The sequence below is a fragment of the Melozone crissalis genome, unplaced genomic scaffold (assembly GCF_028551555.1).
Source record: "Melozone crissalis strain CALT ecotype California unplaced genomic scaffold, PUWL_Pcris_2 ptg000286l_1, whole genome shotgun sequence".
NCBI lineage: Eukaryota > Metazoa > Chordata > Aves > Passeriformes > Passerellidae > Melozone > Melozone crissalis.
In genome coordinates, this window is record NW_026536039.1 from 847,351 (window position 1) to 869,417 (window position 22,067).

A 22,067-nucleotide genomic window follows, 5' to 3' on the forward strand; every position below is an offset into this window, starting at 1 on the left:
CAACTTTCTTTCTTTTCTTGCAAAACACTCGGCAGATCTCCGTGCAGCTTCTAGAACACGATGGGAGATGTTTTATGTGCTGGCAAAGTTTCTCCTTGCCAGACAGAGTGGAAAAGCTTTTTGCTAAGATGTAGACGAGAAGAGAGGCTAAAGACGAAGGTACGGTGCTCTGCAGAGCTAAGCACCGCTCCCGGACCTCTTTCGGCAGAAGGCGCACACCGCAGCGCACTGTGAGCAGCAGAATCGTCTTTGCGCGAAGAAGCAGCTTCTTCGTCTCCGGGAGCCGGAGAGAGCGGCAACTTCGCAAAGGTGATGAAACAAGCTGTACGACACTGCGATTGTGTGCGCAGCTTGCCAAGTGAGAGAAAACAGTACCTGACCACTCTCCTGCCTTTTCTATTCACATGAACATTCGATTGCAAGCTGTTTTGGACAACTTTCTTTCTCTTCTTGCAAAACACTCGGCAGACCTCCGTGCAGCCTCTAGAACACGATGGGAGATGTTTTCTGTGCTGGCACAGTTTCTCCTTGCCAGACAGAGTGGAAAAGCTTTTTGCTAAGATGTAGACGAGAAGAGAGGCTAAAGAAGCAGGTAGAGTGCTCTGCAGAGCTAAGCACAGCTCCCGGACCTCTTTCGGCAGAAGGCGCACACCGCAGAGCACTGTGAGCGGCAGAATCGTCTTTGCGCGAAGAAGCAGCTTCTTCGTCTCCGGGAGCCGGAGAGAGCGGCAACTTCGCAAAGGTGATGAAACAAGCTGTACGACACTGCGATTGTGTGCGCAGCTTGCCAACTGAGAGAAAACAGTACCTGACCATTCTGCTGCCTTTTCTATTCACATGAACATTCGATTGCAAGCTGTTTTGGAGCAACTTTCTTTCTCTTCTTGCAAAACACTCGGCAGACTTCCGTGCAGCTTCTAGAACACGATGGGAGATGTTTTATGTGCTGGCAAAGTTTCTCCTTGCCAGACAGAGTGGAAAAGCTTTTTGCTAAGATGTAGACGAGAAGAGAGGCTAAAGACGAAGGTACGGTGCTCTGCAGAGCTAAGCACCGCTCCCGGTCCTCTTTCGGCAGAAGGCGCACACCGCAGAGCACTGTGAGCGGCAGAATCGTCTTTGCGCGAAGAAGCAGCTTCTTCGTCTCCGGGAGCCGGAGAGAGCGGCAACTTCGCAAAGGTGATGAAACAAGCTGTACGACACTGCGATTGTGTGCGCAGCTTGCCAAGTGAGAGAAAACAGTACCTGACCACTCTGCTGCCTTTTCTATTCACATGAACATTCGATTGCAAGCTGTTTTGGACAACTTTCTTTCTCTTCTTGCAAAACACTCGGCAGACCTGCGTGCAGCCTCTAGAACACGATGGGAGATGTTTTCTGTGCTGGCACAGTTTCTCCTTGCCAGACAGAGTGGAAAAGCTTTTTGCTAAGATGTAGACGAGAAGAGAGGCTAAAGACGAAGGTACGGTGCTCTGCAGAGCTAAGCACCGCTCCCGGACCTCTTTCGGCAGAAGGCGCACACCGCAGAGCACTGTGAGCAGCAGAATCGTCTTTGCGCGAAGAAGCAGCTTATTCGTCTCCGGGAGCCGGAGAGAGCGGCAACTTCGCAAAGGTGATGAAACAAGCTGTACGACACTGCGATTGTGTGCGCAGCTTGCCAAGTGAGAGAAAACAGTACCTGACCACTCTCCTGCCTTTTCTATTCACATGAACATTCGATTGCAAGCTGCTTTGGACAACTTTCTTTCTCTTCTTGCAAAACACTCGGCAGACCTCCGTGCAGCCTCTAGAACACGATGGGAGATGTTTTCTGTGCTGGCACAGTTTCTCCTTGCCAGACAGAGTGGAAAAGCTTTTTGCTAAGATGTAGACGAGAAGAGAGGCTAAAGACGAAGGTACGGTGCTCTGCAGAGCAAAGCACCGCTCCCGGTCCTCTTTCGGCAGAAGGCGCACACCGCAGAGCACTGTGAGCGGCAGAATCGTCTTTGCGCGAAGAAGCAGCTTCTTCGTCTCCGGGAGCCGGAGAGAGCGGCAACTTCGCAAAGGTGATGAAACAAGCCGTACAACACTGCGATTGTGTGCGCAGCTTGCCAACTGAGAGAAAACAGTACCTGACCACTCTCCTGCCTTTTCTAATCACTTGAACATTCGATTGCAAGCTGTTTTGGACAACTTTCTTTCTCTTCTTGCAAAACACTCGGCAGACCTCCGTGTAGCTTCTAGAACACGATGGGAGATGTTTTTTGTGCAGGCACAGTTTCTCCTGGCCAGACAGAGTGGAAAAGCTTTTTGCTAAGATGTAGACGAGAAGAGAGGCTAAAGACGAAGATACGGTGCTCTGCAGAGCTAAGCACCGCTCCCGGACCTCTTTCGGCAGAAGGCGCACACCGCAGAGCACTGAGAGCAGCAGAATCGTCTTTGCGCGAAGAAGCAGCTTCTTCGTCTCCGGGAGCCGGAGAGAGCGGCAACTTCGCAAAGGTGATGAAACAAGCTGTACGACACTGCGATTGTGTGCGCAGCTTGCCAAGTGAGAGAAAACAGTACCTGACCACTCTCCTGCCTTTTCTATTCACATGAACATTCGATTGCAAGCTGTTTTGGACAACTTTCTTTCTCTTCTTGCAAAACACTCGGCAGACCTCCGTGCAGCCTCTAGAACACGATGGGAGATGTTTTCTGTGCTGGCACAGTTTCTCCTTGCCAGACAGAGTGGAAAAGCTTTTTGCTAAGATGTAGACGAGAAGAGAGGCTAAAGAAGCAGGTAGAGTGCTCTGCAGAGCTAAGCACAGCTCCCGGACCTCTTTCGGCAGAAGGCGCACACCACAGAGCACTGTGAGCGGCAGAATCGTCTTTGCGCGAAGAAGCAGCTTCTTCGTCTCCGGGAGCCGGAGAGAGCGGCAACTTCGCAAAGGTGATGAAACAAGCTGTACGACACTGCGATTGTGTGCGCAGCTTGCCAACTGAGAGAAAACAGTACCTGACCATTCTGCTGCCTTTTCTATTCACATGAACATTCGATTGCAAGCTGTTTTGGACAACTTTCTTTCTCTTCTTGCAAAACACTCGGCAGACCTCCGTGCAGCTTCTAGAACACGATGGGAGATGTTTTATGTGCTGGCAAAGTTTCTCCTGGCCAGACAGAGTGGAAAAGCTTTTTGCTAAGATGTAGACGAGAAGAGAGGCTAAAGACGAAGGTACGGTGCTCTGCAGAGCTAAGCACCGCTCCCGGACCTCTTTCGGCAGAAGGCGCACACCGCAGAGCACTGTGAGCGGCAGAATCGTCTTTGCGCGAAGAAGCAGCTTCTTCGTCTCCGGGAGCCGGAGAGAGCGGCAACTTCGCAAAGGTGATGAAACAAGCTGTACGACACTGCGATTGTGTGCGCAGCTTGCCAACTGAGAGAAAACAGTACCTGACCACTCTCCTGCCTTTTCTATTCACATGAACATTCGATTGCAAGCTGTTTTGGACAACTTTCTTTCTCTTCTTGCAAAACACTCGGCAGACCTCCGTGCAGCTTCTAGAACACGATGGGAGATGTTTTTTGTGCTGGCACAGTTTCTCCTTGCCAGACAGAGTGGAAAAGCTTTTTGCTAAGATGTAGACGAGAAGAGAGGCTAAAGACGAAGGTACGGTGCTCTGCAGAGCTAAGCACCGCTCCCGGACCACTTTCGGCAGAAGGCGCACACCGCAGAGCACTGTGAGCGGCAGAATCGTCTTTGCGCGAAGAAGCAGCTTCTTCGTCTCCGGGCGCCGGAGAGAGCGGCAACTTCGCAAAGGTGATGAAACAAGCTGTACAACACTGCGATTGTGTGCGCAGCTTGCCAACTGAGAGAAAACAGTACCTGACCACTCTCCTGCCTTTTCTATTCACATGAACATTCGATTGCAAGATGTTTTGGTCAACTTTCTTTCTTTTCTTGCAAAACACTCGGCAGATCTCCGTGCAGCTTCTAGAACACGATGGGAGATGTTTTATGTGCTGGCAAAGTTTCTCCTTGCCAGACAGAGTGGAAAAGGTTTTTGCTAAGATGTAGACGAGAAGAGAGGCTAAAGACGAAGGTACGGTGCTCTGCAGAGCTAAGCACCGCTCCCGGACCTCTTTCGGCAGAAGGCGCACACCGCAGAGCACTGTGAGCGGCAGAATCGTCTTTGCGCGAAGAAGCAGCTTCTTCGTCTCCGGGAGCCGGAGAGAGCGGCAGCTTGGCAAAGGTGATGAAACAAGCTGTACAACACTGCGATTGTGTGCGCAGCTTGCCAACTGAGAGAAAACAGTACCTGACCACTCTCCTGCCTTTTCTATTCACATGAACATTCGATTGGAAGCTGTTTCGGAAAACTTTCTTTCTCTTCTTGCAAAACACTCTGCAGACCTCCGTGCAGCCTCTAAAACACGATGGGAGATGTTTTCTGTGCTGGCACAGTTTCTCCTTGCCAGACAGGGTGGAAAAGCTTTTTGCTAAGATGTAGGCGAGAAGAGAGGCTAAAGACGAAGGTACGGTGCTCTGCAGAGCTAAGCACCGCTCCCGGACCTCTTTCGGCAGAAGGCGCACACCGCAGAGCACTGTGAGCAGCAGAATCGTCTTTGCGCGAAGAAGCAGCTTCTTCGTCTCCGGGAGCCGGAGAGAGCGGCAACTTCGCAAAGGTGATGAAACAAGCTGTACGACACTGCGATTGTGTGCGCAGCTTGCCAACTGAGAGAAAACAGTACCTGACCACTCTCCTGCCTTTTCTATTCACATGAACATTCGATTGCAAGCTGTTTTGGACAACTTTCTTTCTCTTCTTGCAAAACACTCGGCAGACCTCCGTGCAGCCTCTAGAACACGATGGGAGATGTTTTCTGTGCTGGCACAGATTCTCCTTGCCAGACAGAGTGGAAAAGCTTTTTGCTAAGATGTAGAGGAGAAGAGAGGCTAAAGAAGCAGGTAGAGTGCTCTGCAGAGCTAAGCACAGCTCCCGGACCTCTTTCGGCAGAAGGCGCACACCGCAGAGCACTGTGAGCGGCAGAATCGTCTTTGCGCGAAGAAGCAGCTTCTTCGTCTCCGGGAGGCGAAGAGAGCGGCAACTTCGCAAAGGTGATGAAACAAGCTGTACGACACTGCGATTGTGTGCGCAGCTTGCCAAGTGAGAGAAAACAGTACCTGACCATTCTGCTGCCTTTTCTATTCACATGAACATTCGATTGCAAGATGTTTTGGACAACTTTCTTTCTCTTCTTGCAAAACACTCGGCGGACCTCCGTGCAGCTTCTAGAACACGATGGGAGATGTTTTATGTGCTGGCAAAGTTTCTCCTGGCCAGACAGAGTGGAAAAGCTTTTTGCTAAGATGTAGACGAGAAGAGAGGCTAAAGACGAAGGTACGGTGCTCTGCAGAGCTAAGCACCGCTCCCGGACCTCTTTCGGCAGAAGGCGCACACCGCAGAGCACTGTGAGCGGCAGAATCGTCTTTGCGCGAAGAAGCAGCTTCTTCGTCTCCGGGAACCGGAGAGAGCGGCAGCTTGGCAAAGGTGATGAAACAAGCTGTACAACACTGCGATTGTGTGCGCAGCTTGCCAACTGAGAGAAAACAGTACCTGACCACTCTCCTGCCTTTTCTATTCACATGAACATTCGATTGGAAGCTCTTTTGGACAACTTTCTTTCTCTTCTTGCAAAACACTCTGCAGACCTGCGTGCAGCCTCTAAAACACGATGGGAGATGTTTTCTGTGCTGGCACAGTTTCTCCTTGCCAGACAGAGTGGAAAAGCTTTTTGCTAAGATGTAGACGAGAAGAGAGGCTAAAGACGAAGGTACGGTGCTCTGCAGAGCTAAGCACCGCTCCCGGACCTCTTTCGGCAGAAGGCGCACACCGCAGAGCACTGTGAGCGGCAGAATCACCTTTGCGCGAAGAAGCAGCTTCTTCGTCTCCGGGAGCCGGAGAGAGCGGCAACTTCGCAAAGGTGATGAAACAAGCTGTACGACACTGCGATTGTGTGCGCAGCTTGCCAACTGAGAGAAAACAGTACCTGACCACTCTCCTGCCTTTTCTATTCACATGAACATTCGATTGCAAGCTGTTTTGGACAACTTTCTTTCTCTTCTTGCAAAACACTCGGCAGACCTCCGTGCAGCTTCTAGAACACGATGGGAGTTGTTTTTTGTGCAGGCACAGTTTCTCCTTGCCAGACAGAGTGGAAAAGCTTTTTGCTAAGATGTAGACGAGAAGAGAGGCTAAAGACGAAGGTACGGTGCTCTGCAGAGCAAAGCACCGCTCCCGGACCACTTTCGGCAGAAGGCGCACACAGCAGAGCACTGTGAGCGGCAGAATCGTCTTTGCGCGAAGAAGCAGCTTCTTCGTCTCCGGGCGCCGGAGAGAGCGGCAACTTCCCAAATGTGATGAAACAAGCTGTACAACACTGCGATTGTGTGCGCAGCTTGCCAACTGAGAGAAAACAGTACCTGACCACTCTCCTGCCTTTTCTATTCACATGAACATTCGATTGCAAAATGTTTTGGTCAACTTTCTTTCTTTTCTTGCAAAACACTCGGCAGATCTCCGTGCAGCTTCTAGAACACGATGGGAGATGTTTTATGTGCTGGCAAAGTTTCTCCTTGCCAGACAGATTGGAAAAGCTTTTTGCTAAGATGTAGACGAGAAGAGAGGCTAAAGACGAAGGTACGGTGCTCTGCAGAGCTAAGCACCGCTCCCGGACCTCTTTCGGCAGAAGGCGCACACCGCAGAGCACTGTGAGCAGCAGAATCGTCTTTGCGCGAAGAAGCAGCTTCTTCGTCTCCGGGAGCCGGAGAGAGCGGCAACTTCGCAAAGGTGATGAAACAAGCTGTACGACACTGCGATTGTGTGCGCAGCTTGCCAAGTGAGAGAAAACAGTACCTGACCACTCTGCTGCCTTTTCTATTCACATGAACATTCGATTGCAAGCTGTTTTGGACAACTTTCTTTCTCTTCTTGCAAAACACTCGGCAGACCTCCGTGCAGCCTCTAGAACACGATGGGAGATGTTTTCTGTGCAGGCACAGTTTCTCCTTGCCAGACAGAGTGGAAAAGCTTTTTGCTAAGATGTAGACGAGAAGAGAGGCTAAAGACGAAGGTACGGTGCTCTGCAGAGCAAAGCACCGCTCCCGGACCACTTTCGGCAGAAGGCGCACACCGCAGAGCACTGTGAGCGGCAGAATCGTCTTTGCGCGAAGAAGCAGCTTCTTCGTCTCCGGGCGCCGGAGAGAGCGGCAACTTCGCAAAGGTGATGAAACAAGCTGTACAACACTGCGATTGTGTGCGCAGCTTGCCAACTGAGAGAAAACAGTACCTGACCACTCTCCTGCCTTTTCTATTCACATGAACATTCGATTGCAAGATGTTTTGGTCAACTTTCTTTCTTTTCTTGCAAAACTCTCGGCAGATCTCCGTGCAGCTTCTAGAACAATATGGGAGATGTTTTATGTGCTGGCAAATTTTCTCCTTGCCAGACAGAGTGGAAAAGCTTTTTGCTAAGATGTAGACGAGAAGAGAGGCTAAAGACGAAGGTACGGTGCTCTGCAGAGCTAAGCACCGCTCCCGGACCTCTTTCGGCAGAAGGCGCACACCGCAGAGCACTGTGAGCAGCAGAATCGTCTTTGCGCGAAGAAGCAGCTTCTTCGTCTCCGGGAGCCGGAGAGAGCGGCAACTTCGCAAAGGTGATGAAACAAGCTGTACGACACTGCGATTGTGTGCGCAGCTTGCCAAGTGAGAGAAAACAGTACCTGACCACTCTCCTGCCTTTTCTATTCACATGAACATTCGATTGCAAGCTGTTTTGGACAACTTTCTTTCTCTTCTTGCAAAACACTCGGCAGACCTCCGTGCAGCCTCTAGAACACGATGGGAGATGTTTTCTGTGCTGGCACAGATTCTCCTTGCCAGACAGAGTGGAAAAGCTTTTTGCTAAGATGTAGAGGAGAAGAGAGGCTAAAGAAGCAGGTAGAGTGCTCTGCAGAGCTAAGCACAGCTCCCGGACCTCTTTCGGCAGAAGGCGCACACCGCAGAGCACTGTGAGCGGCAGAATCGTCTTTGCGCGAAGAAGCAGCTTCTTCGTCTCCGGGAACCGGAGAGAGCGGCAGCTTGGCAAAGGTGATGAAACAAGCTGTACAACACTGCGATTGTGTGCGCAGCTTGCCAACTGAGAGAAAACAGTACCTGACCACTCTCCTGCCTTTTCTATTCACATGAACATTCGATTGGAAGCTGTTTTGGACAACTTTCTTTCTCTTCTTGCAAAACACTCTGCAGACCTGCGTGCAGCCTCTAAAACACGATGGGAGATGTTTTCTGTGCTGGCACAGTTTCTCCTTGCCAGACAGAGTGGAAAAGCTTTTTGCTAAGATGTAGACGAGAAGAGAGGCTAAAGACGAAGGTACGGTGCTCTGCAGAGCTAAGCACCGCTCCCGGACCTCTTTCGGCAGAAGGCGCACACCGCAGAGCACTGTGAGCGGCAGAATCACCTTTGCGCGAAGAAGCAGCTTCTTCGTCTCCGGGAGCCGGAGAGAGCGGCAACTTCGCAAAGGTGATGAAACAAGCTGTACGACACTGCGATTGTGTGCGCAGCTTGCCAACTGAGAGAAAACAGTACCTGACCACTCTCCTGCCTTTTCTATTCACATGAACATTCGATTGCAAGCTGTTTTGGACAACTTTCTTTCTCTTCTTGCAAAACACTCGGCAGACCTCCGTGCAGCTTCTAGAACACGATGGGAGTTGTTTTTTGTGCAGGCACAGTTTCTCCTTGCCAGACAGAGTGGAAAAGCTTTTTGCTAAGATGTAGACGAGAAGAGAGGCTAAAGACGAAGGTACGGTGCTCTGCAGAGCAAAGCACCGCTCCCGGACCACTTTCGGCAGAAGGCGCACACAGCAGAGCACTGTGAGCGGCAGAATCGTCTTTGCGCGAAGAAGCAGCTTCTTCGTCTCCGGGCGCCGGAGAGAGCGGCAACTTCCCAAATGTGATGAAACAAGCTGTACAACACTGCGATTGTGTGCGCAGCTTGCCAACTGAGAGAAAACAGTACCTGACCACTCTGCTGCCTTTTCTATTCACATGAACATTCGATTGCAAAATGTTTTGGTCAACTTTCTTTCTTTTCTTGCAAAACACTCGGCAGATCTCCGTGCAGCTTCTAGAACACGATGGGAGATGTTTTATGTGCTGGCAAAGTTTCTCCTTGCCAGACAGAGTGGAAAAGCTTTTTGCTAAGATGTAGACGAGAAGAGAGGCTAAAGACGAAGGTACGGTGCTCTGCAGAGCTAAGCACCGCTCCCGGACCTCTTTCGGCAGAAGGCGCACACCGCAGAGCACTGTGAGCAGCAGAATCGTCTTTGCGCGAAGAAGCAGCTTCTTCGTCTCCGGGAGCCGGAGAGAGCGGCAACTTCGCAAAGGTGATGAAACAAGCTGTACGACACTGCGATTGTGTGCGCAGCTTGCCAACTGAGAGAAAACAGTACCTGACCATTCTGCTGCCTTTTCTATTCACATGAACATTCGATTGCAAGCTGTTTTGGAGCAACTTTCTTTCTCTTCTTGCAAAACACTCGGCAGACCTCCGTGCAGCTTCTAGAACACGATGGGAGATGTTTTATGTGCTGGCAAAGTTTCTCCTGGCCAGACAGAGTGGAAAAGCTTTTTGCTAAGATGTAGACGAGAAGAGAGGCTAAAGACGAAGGTACGGTGCTCTGCAGAGCTAAGCACCGCTCCCGGACCTCTTTCGGCAAAAGGCGCACACCGCAGAGCACTGTGAGCGGCAGAATCGTCTTTGCGCGAAGAAGCAGCTTCTTCGTCTCCGGGAGCCGGAGAGAGCGGCAGCTTCGCAAAGGTGATGAAACAAGCTGTACAACACTGCGATTGTGTGCGCAGCTTGCCAACTGAGAGAAAACAGTACCTGACCACTCTCCTGCCTTTTCTATTCACATGAACATTCGATTGGAAGCTGTTTTGGACAACTTTCTTTCTCTTCTTGCAAAACACTCTGCAGACCTGCGTGCAGCCTCTAAAACACGATGGGAGATGTTTTCTGTGCTGGCACAGTTTCTCCTAGCCAGACAGAGTGGAAAAGCTTTTTGCTAAGATGTAGACGAGAAGAGAGGCTAAAGACGAAGGTACGGTGCTCTGCAGAGCTAAGCACCGCTCCCGGACCTCTTTCGGCAGAAGGCGCACACCGCAGAGCACTGTGAGCGGCAGAATCACCTTTGCGCGAAGAAGCAGCTTCTTCGTCTCCGGGAGCCGGAGAGAGCGGCAACTTCGCAAAGGTGATGAAACAAGCTGTACGACACTGCGATTGTGTGCGCAGCTTGCCAACAGAGAGAAAACAGTACCTGACCACTCTGCTGCCTTTTCTATTCACATGAACATTCGATTGCAAGCTGTTTTGGACAACTTTCTTTCTCTTCTTGCAAAACACTCGGCAGACCTCCGTGCAGCTTCTAGAACACGATGGGAGTTGTTTTTTGTGCAGGCACAGTTTCTCCTTGCCAGACAGAGTGGAAAAGCTTTTTGCTAAGATGTAGACGAGAAGAGAGGCTAAAGACGAAGGTACGGTGCTCTGCAGAGCAAAGCACCGCTCCCGGACCACTTTCGGCAGAAGGCGCACACCGCAGAGCACTGTGAGCGGCAGAATCGTCTTTGCGCGAAGAAGCAGCTTCTTCGTCTCCGGGCGCCGGAGAGAGCGGCAACTTCGCAAAGGTGATGAAACAAGCTGTACAACACTGCGATTGTGTGCGCAGCTTGCCAACTGAGAGAAAACAGTACCTGACCACTCTCCTGCCTTTTCTATTCACATGAACATTCGATTGCAAGATGTTTTGGTCAACTTTCTTTCTTTTCTTGCAAAACTCTCGGCAGATCTCCGTGCAGCTTCTAGAACACGATGGGAGATGTTTTATGTGCTGGCAAAGTTTCTCCTTGCCAGACAGAGTGGAAAAGCTTTTTGCTAAGATGTAGACGAGAAGAGAGGCTAAAGACGAAGGTACGGTGCTCTGCAGAGCTAAGCACCGCTCCCGGACCTCTTTCGGCAGAAGGCGCACACCGCAGAGCACTGAGAGCAGCAGAATCGTCTTTGCGCGAAGAAGCAGCTTCTTCGTCTCCGGGAGCCGGAGAGAGCGGCAACTTCGCAAAGGTGATGAAACAAGCTGTACGACACTGCGATTGTGTGCGCAGCTTGCCAAGTGAGAGAAAACAGTACCTGACCACTCTCCTGCCTTTTCTATTCACATGAACATTCGATTGCAAGCTGTTTTGGACAACTTTCTTTCTCTTCTTGCAAAACACTCGGCAGACCTCCGTGCAGCCTCTAGAACACGATGGGAGATGTTTTCTGTGCTGGCACAGTTTCTCCTTGCCAGACACAGTGGAAAAGCTTTTTGCTAAGATGTAGACGAGAAGAGAGGCTAAAGAAGCAGGTAGAGTGCTCTGCAGAGCTAAGCACAGCTCCCGGACCTCTTTCGGCAGAAGGCGCACACCGCAGAGCACTGTGAGCGGCAGAATCGTCTTTGCGCGAAGAAGCAGCTTCTTCGTCTCCGGGAGCCGGAGAGAGCGGCAACTTCGCAAAGGTGATGAAACAAGCTGTACGACACTGCGATTGTGTGCGCAGCTTGCCAACTGAGAGAAAACAGTACCTGACCATTCTGCTGCCTTTTCTATTCACATGAACATTCGATTGCAAGCTGTTTTGGACAACTTTCTTTCTCTTCTTGCAAAACACTCGGCAGACCTCCGTGCAGCTTCTAGAACACGATGGGAGATGTTTTATGTGCTGGCAAAGTTTCTCCTGGCCAGACAGAGTGGAAAAGCTTTTTGCTAAGATGTAGACGAGAAGAGAGGCTAAAGACGAAGGTACGGTGCTCTGCAGAGCTAAGCACCGCTCCCGGACCTCTTTCGGCAGAAGGCGCACACCGCAGAGCACTGTGAGCGGCAGAATCGTCTTTGCGCGAAGAAGCAGCTTCTTCGTCTCCGGGAGCCGGAGAGAGCGGCAACTTCGCAAAGGTGATGAAACAAGCTGTACGACACTGCGATTGTGTGCGCAGCTTGCCAACTGAGAGAAAACAGTACCTGACCACTCTGCTGCCTTTTCTATTCACATGAACATTCGATTGCAAGCTGTTTTGGACAACTTTCTTTCTCTTCTTGCAAAACACTCGGCAGACCTCCGTGCAGCTTCTAGAACACGATGGGAGATGTTTTTTGTGCTGGCACAGTTTCTCCTTGCCAGACAGAGTGGAAAAGCTTTTTGCTAAGATGTAGACGAGAAGAGAGGCTAAAGACGAAGGTACGGTGCTCTGCAGAGCTAAGCACCGCTCCCGGACCACTTTCGGCAGAAGGCGCACACCGCAGAGCACTGTGAGCGGCAGAATCGTCTTTGCGCGAAGAAGCAGCTTCTTCGTCTCCGGGCGCCGGAGAGAGCGGCAACTTCGCAAAGGTGATGAAACAAGCTGTACAACACTGCGATTGTGTGCGCAGCTTGCCAACTGAGAGAAAACAGTACCTGACCACTCTCCTGCCTTTTCTATTCACATGAACATTCGATTGCAAGATGTTTTGGTCAACTTTCTTTCTTTTCTTGCAAAACACTCGGCAGATCTCCGTGCAGCTTCTAGAACACGATGGGAGATGTTTTATGTGCTGGCAAAGTTTCTCCTTGCCAGACAGAGTGGAAAAGGTTTTTGCTAAGATGTAGACGAGAAGAGAGGCTAAAGACGAAGGTACGGTGCTCTGCAGAGCTAAGCACCGCTCCCGGACCTCTTTCGGCAGAAGGCGCACACCGCAGAGCACTGTGAGCGGCAGAATCGTCTTTGCGCGAAGAAGCAGCTTCTTCGTCTCCGGGAGCCGGAGAGAGCGGCAGCTTGGCAAAGGTGATGAAACAAGCTGTACAACACTGCGATTGTGTGCGCAGCTTGCCAACTGAGAGAAAACAGTACCTGACCACTCTCCTGCCTTTTCTATTCACATGAACATTCGATTGGAAGCTGTTTTGGACAACTTTCTTTCTCTTCTTGCAAAACACTCTGCAGACATCCGTGCAGCATCTAAAACACGATGGGAGATGTTTTCTGTGCTGGCACAGTTTCTCCTTGCCAGACAGAGTGGAAAAGCTTTTTGCTAAGATGTAGCCGAGAAGAGAGGCTAAAGACGAAGGTACGGTGCTCTGCAGAGCTAAGCACCGCTCCCGGACCTCTTTCGGCAGAAGGCGCACACCGCAGAGCACTGTGAGCGGCAGAATCACCTTTGCGCGAAGAAGCAGCTTCTTCGTCTCCGGGAGCCGGAGAGAGCGGCAACTTCGCAAAGGTGATGAAACAAGCTGTACGACACTGCGATTGTGTGCGCAGCTTGCCAACTGAGAGAAAACAGTACCTGACCACTCTGCTGCCTTTTCTATTCACATGAACATTCGATTGCAAGCTGTTTTGGACAACTTTCTTTCTCTTCTTGCAAAACACTCGGCAGACCTCCGTGCAGCTTCTAGAACACGATGGGAGTTGTTTTTTGTGCAGGCACAGTTTCTCCTTGCCAGACAGAGTGGAAAAGCTTTTTGCTAAGATGTAGACGAGAAGAGAGGCTAAAGACGAAGGTACGGTGCACTGCAGAGCAAAGCACCGCTCCCGGACCACTTTCGGCAGAAGACGCACACCGCAGAGCACTGTGAGCGGCAGAATCGTCTTTGCGCGAAGAAGCAGCTTCTTCGTCTCCGGGCGCCGGAGAGAGCGGCAACTTCCCAAATGTGATGAAACAAGCTGTACAACACTGCGATTGTGTGCGCAGCTTGCCAACTGAGAGAAAACAGTACCTGACCACTCTCCTGCCTTTTCTATTCACATGAACATTCGATTGCAAGATGTTTTGGTCAACTTTCTTTCTTTTCTTGCAAAACACTCGGCAGATCTCCGTGCAGCTTCTAGAACACGATGGGAGATGTTTTATGTGCTGGCAAAGTTTCTCCTTGCCAGACAGAGTGGAAAAGCTTTTTGCTAAGATGTAGACGAGAAGAGAGGCTAAAGACGAAGGTACGGTGCTCTGCAGAGCTAAGCACCGCTCCCGGACCTCTTTCGGCAGAAGGCGCACACCGCAGAGCACTGTGAGCAGCAGAATCGTCTTTGCGCGAAGAAGCAGCTTCTTCGTCTCCGGGAGCCGGAGAGAGCGGCAACTTCGCAAAGGTGATGAAACAAGCTGTACGACACTGCGATTGTGTGCGCAGCTTGCCAAGTGAGAGAAAACAGTACCTGACCACTCTCCTGCCTTTTCTATTCACATGAACATTCGATTGCAAGCTGTTTTGGACAACTTTCTTTCTCTTCTTGCAAAACACTCGGCAGACCTCCGTGCAGCCTCTAGAACACGATGGGAGATGTTTTCTGTGCTGGCACAGTTTCTCCTTGCCAGACAGAGTGGAAAAGCTTTTTGCTAAGATGTAGACGAGAAGAGAGGCTAAAGAAGCAGGTAGAGTGCTCTGCAGAGCTAAGCACAGCTCCCGGACCTCTTTCGGCAGAAGGCGCACACCGCAGAGCACTGTGAGCGGCAGAATCGTCTTTGCGCAAAGAAGCAGCTTCTTCGTCTCCGGGAGCCGGAGAGAGCGGCAACTTCGCAAAGGTGATGAAACAAGCTGTACGACACTGCGATTGTGTGCGCAGCTTGCCAAGTGAGAGAAAACAGTACCTGACCACTCTCCTGCCTTTTCTATTCACATGAACATTCGATTGCAAGCTGTTTTGGACAACTTTCTTTCTCTTCTTGCAAAACACTCGGCAGACCTCCGTGCAGCCTCTAGAACACGATGGGAGATGTTTTCTGTGCTGGCACAGTTTCTCCTTGCCAGACACAGTGGAAAAGCTTTTTGCTAAGATGTAGACGAGAAGAGAGGCTAAAGAAGCAGGTAGAGTGCTCTGCAGAGCTAAGCACAGCTCCCGGACCTCTTTCGGCAGAAGGCGCACACCGCAGAGCACTGTGAGCGGCAGAATCGTCTTTGCGCGAAGAAGCAGCTTCTTCGTCTCCGGGCGCCGGAGAGAGCGGCAACTTCCCAAATGTGATGAAACAAGCTGTACAACACTGCGATTGTGTGCGCAGCTTGCCAACTGAGAGAAAACAGTACCTGACCACTCTCCTGCCTTTTCTATTCACATGAACATTCGATTGCAAGATGTTTTGGTCAACTTTCTTTCTTTTCTTGCAAAACACTCGGCAGATCTCCGTGCAGCTTCTAGAACACGATGGGAGATGTTTTATGTGCTGGCAAAGTTTCTCCTTGCCAGACAGAGTGGAAAAGCTTTTTGCTAAGATGTAGACGAGAAGAGAGGCTAAAGACGAAGGTACGGTGCTCTGCAGAGCTAAGCACCGCTCCCGGACCTCTTTCGGCAGAAGGCGCACACCGCAGAGCACTGTGAGCAGCAGAATCGTCTTTGCGCGAAGAAGCAGCTTCTTCGTCTCCGGGAGCCGGAGAGAGCGGCAACTTCGCAAAGGTGATGAAACAAGCTGTACGACACTGCGATTGTGTGCGCAGCTTGCCAACTGAGAGAAAACAGTACCTGACCATTCTGCTGCCTTTTCTATTCACATGAACATTCGATTGCAAGCTGTTTTGGAGCAACTTTCTTTCTCTTCTTGCAAAACACTCGGCAGACCTCCGTGCAGCTTCTAGAACACGATGGGAGATGTTTTATGTGCTGGCAAAGTTTCTCCTGGCCAGACAGAGTGGAAAAGCTTTTTGCTAAGATGTAGACGAGAAGAGAGGCTAAAGACGAAGGTACGGTGCTCTGCAGAGCTAAGCACCGCTCCCGGACCTCTTTCGGCAAAAGGCGCACACCGCAGAGCACTGTGAGCGGCAGAATCGTCTTTGCGTGAAGAAGCAGCTTCTTCGTCTCCGGGAGCCGGAGAGAGCGGCAGCTTCGCAAAGGTGATGAAACAAGCTGTACAACACTGCGATTGTGTGCGCAGCTTGCCAACTGAGAGAAAACAGTACCTGACCACTCTCCTGCCTTTTCTATTCACATGAACATTCGATTGGAAGCTGTTTTGGACAACTTTCTTTCTCTTCTTGCAAAACACTCTGCAGACCTGCGTGCAGCCTCTAAAACACGATGGGAGATGTTTTCTGTGCTGGCACAGTTTCTCCTAGCCAGACAGAGTGGAAAAGCTTTTTGCTAAGATGTAGACGAGAAGAGAGGCTAAAGACGAAGGTACGGTGCTCTGCAGAGCTAAGCACCGCTCCCGGACCTCTTTCGGCAGAAGGCGCACACCGCAGAGCACTGTGAGCGGCAGAATCACCTTTGCGCGAAGAAGCAGCTTCTTCGTCTCCGGGAGCCGGAGAGAGCGGCAACTTCGCAAAGGTGATGAAACAAGCTGTACGACACTGCGATTGTGTGCGCAGCTTGCCAACAGAGAGAAAACAGTACCTGACCACTCTGCTGCCTTTTCTATTCACATGAACATTCGATTGCAAGCTGTTTTGGACAACTTTCTTTCTCTTCTTGCAAAACACTCGGCAGACCTCCGTGCAGCTTCTAGAACACGATGGGAGTTGTTTTTTGTGCAGGCACAGTTTCTCCTTGCCAGACAGAGTGGAAAAGCTTTTTGCTAAGATGTAGACGAGAAGAGAGGCTAAAGACGAAGGTACGGTGCTCTGCAGAGCAAAGCACCGCTCCCGGACCACTTTCGGCAGAAGGCGCACACCGCAGAGCACTGTGAGCGGCAGAATCGTCTTTGCGCGAAGAAGCAGCTTCTTCGTCTCCGGGCGCCGGAGAGAGCGGCAACTTCGCAAAGGTGATGAAACAAGCTGTACAACACTGCGATTGTGTGCGCAGCTTGCCAACTGAGAGAAAACAGTACCTGACCACTCTCCTGCCTTTTCTATTCACATGAACATTCGATTGCAAGATGTTTTGGTCAACTTTCTTTCTTTTCTTGCAAAACTCTCGGCAGATCTCCGTGCAGCTTCTAGAACACGATGGGAGATGTTTTATGTGCTGGCAAAGTTTCTCCTTGCCAGACAGAGTGGAAAAGCTTTTTGCTAAGATGTAGACGAGAAGAGAGGCTAAAGACGAAGGTACGGTGCTCTGCAGAGCTAAGCACCGCTCCCGGACCTCTTTCGGCAGAAGGCGCACACCGCAGAGCACTGAGAGCAGCAGAATCGTCTTTGCGCGAAGAAGCAGCTTCTTCGTCTCCGGGAGCCGGAGAGAGCGGCAACTTCGCAAAGGTGATGAAACAAGCTGTACGACACTGCGATTGTGTGCGCAGCTTGCCAAGTGAGAGAAAACAGTACCTGACCACTCTCCTGCCTTTTCTATTCACATGAACATTCGATTGCAAGCTGTTTTGGACAACTTTCTTTCTCTTCTTGCAAAACACTCGGCAGACCTCCGTGCAGCCTCTAGAACACGATGGGAGATGTTTTCTGTGCTGGCACAGTTTCTCCTTGCCAGACACAGTGGAAAAGCTTTTTGCTAAGATGTAGACGAGAAGAGAGGCTAAAGAAGCAGGTAGAGTGCTCTGCAGAGCTAAGCACAGCTCCCGGACCTCTTTCGGCAGAAGGCGCACACCGCAGAGCACTGTGAGCGGCAGAATCGTCTTTGCGCGAAGAAGCAGCTTCTTCGTCTCCGGGAGCCGGAGAGAGCGGCAACTTCGCAAAGGTGATGAAACAAGCTGTACGACACTGCGATTGTGTGCGCAGCTTGCCAACTGAGAGAAAACAGTACCTGACCATTCTGCTGCCTTTTCTATTCACATGAACATTCGATTGCAAGCTGTTTTGGACAACTTTCTTTCTTTTCTTGCAAAACACTCGGCAGATCTCCGTGCAGCTTCTAGAACACGATGGGAGATGTTTTATGTGCTGGCAAAGTTTCTCCTTGCCAGACAGAGTGGAAAAGCTTTTTGCTAAGATGTAGACGAGAAGAGAGGCTAAAGAAGCAGGTAGAGTGCTCTGCAGAGCTAAGCACAGCTCCCGGACCTCTTTCGGCAGAAGGCGCACACCGCAGAGCACTGTGAGCGGCAGAATCGTCTTTGCGCAAAGAAGCAGCTTCTTCGTCTCCGGGAGCCGGAGAGAGCGGCAACTTCGCAAAGGTGATGAAACAAGCTGTACGACACTGCGATTGTGTGCGCAGCTTGCCAAGTGAGAGAAAACAGTACCTGACCACTCTCCTGCCTTTTCTATTCACATGAACATTCGATTGCAAGCTGTTTTGGACAACTTTCTTTCTCTTCTTGCAAAACACTCGGCAGACCTCCGTGCAGCCTCTAGAACACGATGGGAGATGTTTTCTGTGCTGGCACAGTTTCTCCCTGCCAGACACAGTGGAAAAGCTTTTTGCTAAGATGTAGACGAGAAGAGAGGCTAAAGAAGCAGGTAGAGTGCTCTGCAGAGCTAAGCACAGCTCCCGGACCTCTTTCGGCAGAAGGCGCACACCGCAGAGCACTGTGAGCGGCAGAATCGTCTTTGCGCGAAGAAGCAGCTTCTTCGTCTCCGGGCGCCGGAGAGAGCGGCAACTTCCCAAATGTGATGAAACAAGCTGTACAACACTGCGATTGTGTGCGCAGCTTGCCAACTGAGAGAAAACAGTACCTGACCACTCTCCTGCCTTTTCTATTCACATGAACATTCGATTGCAAGATGTTTTGGTCAACTTTCTTTCTTTTCTTGCAAAACACTCGGCAGATCTCCGTGCAGCTTCTAGAACACGATGGGAGATGTTTTATGTGCTGGCAAAGTTTCTCCTTGCCAGACAGAGTGGAAAAGCTTTTTGCTAAGATGTAGACGAGAAGAGAGGCTAAAGACGAAGGTACGGTGCTCTGCAGAGCTAAGCACCGCTCCCGGACCTCTTTCGGCAGAAGGCGCACACCGCAGAGCACTGTGAGCAGCAGAATCGTCTTTGCGCGAAGAAGCAGCTTCTTCGTCTCCGGGAGCCGGAGAGAGCGGCAACTTCGCAAAGGTGATGAAACAAGCTGTACGACACTGCGATTGTGTGCGCAGCTTGCCAACTGAGAGAAAACAGTACCTGACCATTCTGCTGCCTTTTCTATTCACATGAACATTCGATTGCAAGCTGTTTTGGAGCAACTTTCTTTCTCTTCTTGCAAAACACTCGGCAGACCTCCGTGCAGCTTCTAGAACACGATGGGAGATGTTTTATGTGCTGGCAAAGTTTCTCCTGGCCAGACAGAGTGGAAAAGCTTTTTGCTAAGATGTAGACGAGAAGAGAGGCTAAAGACGAAGGTACGGTGCTCTGCAGAGCTAAGCACCGCTCCCGGACCTCTTTCGGCAAAAGGCGCACACCGCAGAGCACTGTGAGCGGCAGAATCGTCTTTGCGCGAAGAAGCAGCTTCTTCGTCTCCGGGAGCCGGAGAGAGCGGCAGCTTCGCAAAGGTGATGAAACAAGCTGTACAACACTGCGATTGTGTGCGCAGCTTGCCAACTGAGAGAAAACAGTACCTGACCACTCTCCTGCCTTTTCTATTCACATGAACATTCGATTGGAAGCTGTTTTGGACAACTTTCTTTCTCTTCTTGCAAAACACTCTGCAGACCTGCGTGCAGCCTCTAAAACACGATGGGAGATGTTTTCTGTGCTGGCACAGTTTCTCCTAGCCAGACAGAGTGGAAAAGCTTTTTGCTAAGATGTAGACGAGAAGAGAGGCTAAAGACGAAGGTACGGTGCTCTGCAGAGCTAAGCACCGCTCCCGGACCTCTTTCGGCAGAAGGCGCACACCGCAGAGCACTGTGAGCGGCAGAATCACCTTTGCGCGAAGAAGCAGCTTCTTCGTCTCCGGGAGCCGGAGAGAGCGGCAACTTCGCAAAGGTGATGAAACAAGCTGTACGACACTGCGATTGTGTGCGCAGCTTGCCAACTGAGAGAAAACAGTACCTGACCACTCTGCTGCCTTTTCTATTCACATGAACATTCGATTGCAAGCTGTTTTGGACAACTTTCTTTCTCTTCTTGCAAAACACTCGGCAGACCTCCGTGCAGCTTCTAGAACACGATGGGAGTTGTTTTTTGTGCAGGCACAGTTTCTCCTTGCCAGACAGAGTGGAAAAGCTTTTTGCTAAGATGTAGACGAGAAGAGAGGCTAAAGACGAAGGTACGGTGCTCTGCAGAGCAAAGCACCGCTCCCGGACCACTTTCGGCAGAAGGCGCACACCGCAGAGCACTGTGAGCGGCAGAATCGTCTTTGCGCGAAGAAGCAGCTTCTTCGTCTCCGGGCGCCGGAGAGAGCGGCAACTTCGCAAAGGTGATGAAACAAGCTGTACAACACTGCGATTGTGTGCGCAGCTTGCCAACTGAGAGAAAACAGTACCTGACCACTCTCCTGCCTTTTCTATTCACATGAACATTCGATTGCAAGATGTTTTGGTCAACTTTCTTTCTTTTCTTGCAAAACTCTTGGCAGATCTCCGTGCAGCTTCTAGAACACGATGGGAGATGTTTTATGTGCTGGCAAAGTTTCTCCTTGCCAGACAGAGTGGAAAAGCTTTTTGCTAAGATGTAGACGAGAAGAGAGGCTAAAGACGAAGGTACGGTGCTCTGCAGAGCTAAGCACCGCTCCCGGACCTCTTTCGGCAGAAGGCGCACACCGCAGAGCACTGAGAGCAGCAGAATGGTCTTTGCGCGAAGAAGCAGCTTCTTCGTCTCCGGGAGCCGGAGAGAGCGGCAACTTCGCAAAGGTGATGAAACAAGCTGTACGACACTGCGATTGTGTGCGCAGCTTGCCAAGTGAGAGAAAACAGTACCTGACCACTCTCCTGCCTTTTCTATTCACATGAACATTCGATTGCAAGCTGTTTTGGACAACTTTCTTTCTCTTCTTGCAAAACACTCGGCAGACCTCCGTGCAGCCTCTAGAACACGATGGGAGATGTTTTCTGTGCTGGCACAGTTTCTCCTTGCCAGACACAGTGGAAAAGCTTTTTGCTAAGATGTAGACGAGAAGAGAGGCTAAAGAAGCAGGTAGAGTGCTCTGCAGAGCTAAGCACAGCTCCCGGACCTCTTTCGGCAGAAGGCGCACACCGCAGAGCACTGTGAGCGGCAGAATCGTCTTTGCGCGAAGAAGCAGCTTCTTCGTCTCCGGGAGCCGGAGAGAGCGGCAACTTCGCAAAGGTGATGAAACAAGCTGTACGACACTGCGATTGTGTGCGCAGCTTGCCAACTGAGAGAAAACAGTACCTGACCATTCTGCTGCCTTTTCTATTCACATGAACATTCGATTGCAAGCTGTTTTGGACAACTTTCTTTCTCTTCTTGCAAAACACTCGGCAGACCTCCGTGCAGCTTCTAGAACACGATGGGAGATGTTTTATGTGCTGGCAAAGTTTCTCCTGGCCAGACAGAGTGGAAAAGCTTTTTGCTAAGATGTAGACGAGAAGAGAGGCTAAAGACGAAGGTACGGTGCTCTGCAGAGCTAAGCACCGCTCCCGGACCTCTTTCGGCAGAAGGCGCACACCGCAGAGCACTGTGAGCGGCAGAATCGTCTTTGCGCGAAGAAGCAGCTTCTTCGTCTCCGGGAGCCGGAGAGAGCGGCAACTTCGCAAAGGTGATGAAACAAGCTGTACGACACTGCGATTGTGTGCGCAGCTTGCCAACTGAGAGAAAACAGTACCTGACCACTCTGCTGCCTTTTCTATTCACATGAACATTCGATTGCAAGCTGTTTTGGACAACTTTCTTTCTCTTCTTGCAAAACACTCGGCAGACCTCCGTGCAGCTTCTAGAACACGATGGGAGATGTTTTTTGTGCTGGCACAGTTTCTCCTTGCCAGACAGAGTGGAAAAGCTTTTTGCTAAGATGTAGACGAGAAGAGAGGCTAAAGACGAAGGTACGGTGCTCTGCAGAGCTAAGCACCGCTCCCGGACCACTTTCGGCAGAAGGCGCACACCGCAGAGCACTGTGAGCGGCAGAATCGTCTTTGCGCGAAGAAGCAGCTTCTTCGTCTCCGGGCGCCGGAGAGAGCGGCAACTTCGCAAAGGTGATGAAACAAGCTGTACAACACTGCGATTGTGTGCGCAGCTTGCCAACTGAGAGAAAACAGTACCTGACCACTCTCCTGCCTTTTCTATTCACATGAACATT